Here is a 5,690-nt window from a genome sequence, read left to right as displayed (position 1 = left end):
GGACCGTCTATAAGATTATGAACGAACCTTTAGCTTCTCTTATCTGAATGGTGAATATTTATCTCTTTGGCCCTTGCTCATTCAAGACTTATTTCTGCTCCATTGGCTGTTAATATTTTGAGTTATTTATGTTTTTGGAAAAAAGCAGGTCTGTTTACAAAGTTTGTAGATACTTTTTTTCTGTTTGTAGGCAAAAGAGCTTCCTGATGTATATTGCAGACAACTGGGTCAGATTATAAATGAATGAGTGGGTTATTTCAGATACTGCTGTATTTTCAGGAAAAAAGGGTGTTTCTATTGAAACTTAACTATTTTTGCCTGCAAGTTTGATTTGTTATATATTTGTAGATAAATATCGAACCTTCAGCCAAACTGATAAACTCAAAGGCTTGTATAGAAAAGAGGTCCAAGGGACAATGTGTTTTCACAGGAGAGACGGGAAGACAAATAATGGCCTCTGTCCACTAACATCACTATATAAATATTTACTTCTTCCATATGTTGAATAGTTTTCATGTGCACAAAACCTTCTGGATTTCTAGATTCTCTTTTAATTCATTATGACGTGTTCAAGAATTTCCACATGTTGAAAGACTTTTTTTTTTTTTAAGGGATTTTGGAAAATATCTGGGCCTGTACTTAGCAAGCATCTCACTCAGTGAACGTTGGGGAAGAAACAAACTTACCTCGGACAGATGTGGGGGGACCTTCTGAAGCCTCCTGCCACTGCTTTCAGCAAGAATAGGTTCTCCTTTGAAATTTGTGTATCCTTAAAGGAAAAGCATCCCTTTGGATTTACTAGTTTTTTTCCAGAAGTGGCTGATTTATTTAAGCAGTTTAAACCGCTTCACTCAAAGACGTATGAAAAGCTCACTTTAAAGCTTTAAAACTATAACTTTTTGTAATCACTTGAGTTCAAACTGGCGTTGTATTGTGAGCTGCTCAGCCACTGCACCTATTTTCAGTAAGATGTTCATATAAACTAAACATGAATGTGCCTTGGCTACAATAATTTAGATGATCCTGGTCCCATCATTCACCACCTTCAGGAAACTCTTTACAGATGAAGCGCTCTTGTTATTTCTACAGCTAAAAGCAGGACCAAATCAGCTCTTTTAAAACATTTTGGGTGGGAGAGGACACATTTCCTTCCCTTTTGGATGCTTGATAAATATGGATCCTGGTCATCATTTCAAATTCTTTCTTTCTCTTATTTTTATTTATTTTCTCCCAAACTATTAACCCCCCTGCCAATGTGCAATACTGACATTTATTTACTCAGGCAAAAGCTAAATAAACGTAAAAGGAATCCATAAAAACAACTTCTTCAGTCTCTTCTTTGTGTGTTTAGGTAGCAAAATATTGTCTTGAGCAAAAAGAAAGTGAACAATTGTCACATTTCATTTTCTTTATGCTTGGGGAAATGTTCAAATTTCTTGTTCTTGGAGTTTCTAAAAACTGAAAACCAGAAGGGAAAATAAGCTTTTTTTCTTCTTCTGAAGCCTGTTCATAAGATTCCTTTCACTCTTAATAAATGTCTGCATTTGGTTTGTTTGTAAAATATTTTTTGAAACCTGATGTACTGGAAACGCTACAAATTGATGTTGTTTTTTTTTTTTTTTGAGAATAGAAACTAGGCATACACTGGTATCTATCTGCACAGGGTACTTTATTTCATAGTGTTCCTTGGGAGAAACAGAATTTTGATACAAATCGAAATATACCTTTGTATTTTTATGACTACACTGATGAGATCTTTCATCGTACAAAAAGCTGTTGTGGATTATTAGACACTAATATTACATGTGGGGGGGAAGGGGGGGTTCTGGCCACTAAAATGCATTTTGCTCTGGACTACTCATCTCAGGGTGCAAACGATGTGAAAGAACAGGCCTTTTGGTTTGTAAAGTAACAGTTAAATTATAGACGGTGCTCGCCAACCACACGGGGTAACTCTGGCAGCGGGCTGCGAATTCTTCGTGCAGTCACACGGCTGGCTTCACCTGACAGGCCATGGGAGGAAGTGGAATTCTTTTTGTCACAACTTATTCTGTGTAAATATTTTGCTTTCCTTGTTTTACAGTTGACAGAATAGCGGCTAGGATTGCCTACGAAGCGAGAAGATTGAAGTCATGAAAGGAATCCGTGTGAGGAGTTCGTTCTGTAGCTTTCTTCCTGTTACGGGAATGAATGTTTTTCCATCTGTTTTATGGGTTATTTTTTATCTTTTAACATTTGGAAATAAAAAAATACTTCATGTCTGTTTATCTTGAGCATTTTAAATGGTTATTGTGATTGGATTTACATTTGAAACTTGTTGAGTAATGTGTATGGTTTTTAAAAATAAAAAAATGTATTTAGCCTACCTGCAGGGCCAAGGTTGTTCATTATAGTTAATAATTCATGGTTTTCCAGCACGTCTTCCATGGAGGAAGCGGAGTCGGGGGACTTTGGGGTTGGTCTATCCATAACCGTGGCTTAGGTTGCCATGGTAGTTAAAAAGCGTTGTGGCAGCAGGGCTCCGGAAGTGGATTAGATCGCCCTGATTTCCTTAAGGCTCTGGATGTTGTGGGGCTGTCTTGTTTGACATGCCTTTGCAATGTCACGTGGACATCGGGGGCAGTGCCACTGAATTGGCAGACTGGGGTGGTGGTTCCCCTCTTCAAAAAGGGGGACTGGAGGGTGTGCTCCATTTACAGGGGCATCACTCTCCTTAGCCTCCCTGGTAAGGTCTATTCAGGGGTACTGGAGAAGCGAGTCCGATCGTTGGTCGAACCTGAGATCCAGGAGGAACAATGTGGGTTCTGTCCTGGCCGTGGAACACTGGATCAGCTCTTTACCCTCACTACGGTTCTTGAGGGGTCATGGGAGTTTGCCCATCCAGTCTGTATGTGTTTTGTGGACTTGGAGAAGGCATTTGACCGTGTTCCTCGGGGTACATTGTGGGGAGTGATCCATGAGTATGGGATTGGGGGCCAATTGGTACGGGCTGTTCAGTCCCTATACAAGCGGTGCGAGAGTTTGGTTCGCATTGCTGGCAGTAAGTCTGACGCCTTCAGGGTGGGAGTTGGACTCAGCCAGGGCTGCCCATTGTCGCCGATTCTGTTCATAACTTTTATGGACAGAATTTCTCTGTGCAACTGGGGGTGAAGATATTCCAGTTTGCTGGCCTCAGGATTCCATCTCTGCTCTTTGCAGATGTGGTCCTGTTGGCATCATCGTGCTGTGATCTTCAGCTCTCACTGGAGCGGTTCACAGCCGAGTGTGAGGCGGCTGGGATGAGATTCAGCACCTCCACATCTGAGGCCATGGTCCTCAACTGGAAAAAGGTGGACTGCTCTTCAGGTTGAGGGTGAGTTCTGCCTCAAGTGGAGGAGTTCAAGTATCTCGGGGTTTTGGTCACGAGCGAGGGAAGAATGGAGCGTGACATTGGCAGACGGATTGGTGTAGCGTCTGCAGATTGCGGACTCTGTGCCGGTCCGTTGTGGTGAAGAGAGAGCTGAGCTGTAAGGCAAAGGTCTACGTTCCTACCCTTGCCTATGGTCACAAACTCTGGGTAGTGACCGAAAGAACGAGATTACAGATAAAGGCGGTTGAAATGAGTTTCCTCCACCGAGTAGCTGAACTCTCCCATAGAGATAGGGTGATAAGTTCAGTTATCCGGGAGAGACTCAGCGTAGAACCACTGCTCCTCCACGAGAGGAGCCACTTGAGGTGGTTCAGACATCTGGTAAGGATGCTCCCTGGGCGCCTCCCTAGGGAGGTGTTTCAGACATGTCCAATTGGAAGGAGACCGTGGGGAAGACAGGACACGCTAGAGAGACTATGTCTCTCGGTTGGCCTGGGAACATCTTAATCCTTCCAGAAGAGCTGGAAGAAATGGCTGTGGAAAGAGATGTCTGGACCTCCCTGCTCAAGCTGCTGCCCCTGCGACCCGACTGGGAATAAGCGGTAGATAATGGATGGATGGAATTTATGGTTGTGAAGCAAAATATGTGCTTGGAGTGTCCCACAAAACCATTACCAACCTTCAGATTGTATCTTTTTAATAAAACTGCTGCTTTAGAGTTAAATATTGTTCTGATTTGTGTACTTTATTTGAATGACTGCTAATAGTGAATATTTTTCAAAACTTCTCTTTGTGATGAGAGTGCTTTTTTTTTCAGTCATAAGTGGCATGCTCAAGGTGAGTAAAACATTTACACTTTGCCTGTCTAACAAAGGTTAATGGACATCTGTGCAGGCTGGTGATGAATATTAAACTGCAAATTTCTTTAGGGATTATTTGGCCCAGCTGCTGAAACATCTTGAAAGACCTAACACATGAAAAAATATGCAAGTGTTTTTTTCCTTAAATTTTGTGGGCTTTTGTTTTCTTAACCCAATAAAAATGGATTTTAAATCTGAAAATCTGCTGGACTTAAGGCATTAATGTACCAACACACTTGAATATGATTCTAATGTAGTGTTTGCATGTGATTCTAAAAGCATAAATAACTGACAAACCATCATAAATTGGATTTATGGCGCAGCGTAAGTACCCATCCAGCTGTAAGATCCTCAAGTTTTTCTCTAGAACACTTTTATGAGTTGCTGTATGCTTTCAACCCCAAATTGTAATATATTTATGAATATGCTTTATATGTGGTACGAGGTTCATCTTTTAAATTTGAGGCTTATGCGTGTGCAAAAGTACTGTTAATGTGGCGACATCTAATTTTAAAATTGAATCTTTGGTTGATTTTAGAATAATTAAACATTTGTTTATGAAACACTAATGTTTTACATAAACTTTCAAAGACATATTTTAAACAACTGTCTCACACTAAAGGGACATGGTCTAAAAAATACTATACTAAACTTGCAATATGACATTTGCTTAAATTGCAGAAACAGTTTTAAATTTGGATTGTTTTACATTTGGGAAATTCAGTCGCTAAAAGGTTCCACTTTTATAAACTATTAATTTGAATGTCTTATGAGAATTTCTTTGAATCTACAAACTGATGACCTGATGTTCCACCACAGGTAAGATGCTGACTACTTGCAATTCTAGATATTAGGATACAGTAGTTTCATATACCTTGCACAGTGATTACTGGACATGGGCACCAGCGACCCCCGCGACCCAAAATGGAAGAAGCAGGTAAAAGATAATGGATGGATGGATGGATGGATAGTTTCATATATTAGTTGATTTGCTGGCATTTTTATAATATCAGAAAACATAAAAGATGTCCAGCTTTCATTTGTGATAATAGCCTAAAGACTCCAGAAAAAGTGACCTTGAAATTAAAAGCAAAATGTTTTTTTTTTCTTTTCATGCTATGACATTTGACTTTTATGCATAGTGTTTATACATGCATTATCTTTACCCGCTTATTCCTTAATTTCAAATAAAATGCAAAATATAAATTACCAAGAAAGCGAACGAGGAATTAAACCCAAATGATATGTTGGATGTACAGTACAGTAATCTTCAATCTTGAAAGTTTATACACATCCAGGCCAGCAGGTGGCAGTAAACGTCTTATTCGCATATGACAATTTTCAAAGATCGTATAATTTTAAAGATGCACTACTCGGAGTTACGTGGCTGTAACTTTTCCATCCTGCTAAGATCAAAGTTTTTCGGCGACGGAAACAAACAAAGTAAGACGTCTTCTTTTATTTTTCTTTCTCGTAGTGTC

This window comes from Nematolebias whitei, chromosome 22 (genome assembly GCF_014905685.2).
Source record: "Nematolebias whitei isolate Nwh7 chromosome 22, NemWhi1, whole genome shotgun sequence".
NCBI lineage: Eukaryota > Metazoa > Chordata > Actinopteri > Cyprinodontiformes > Rivulidae > Nematolebias > Nematolebias whitei.
Note: the sequence above shows the minus strand (reverse complement) of the source record.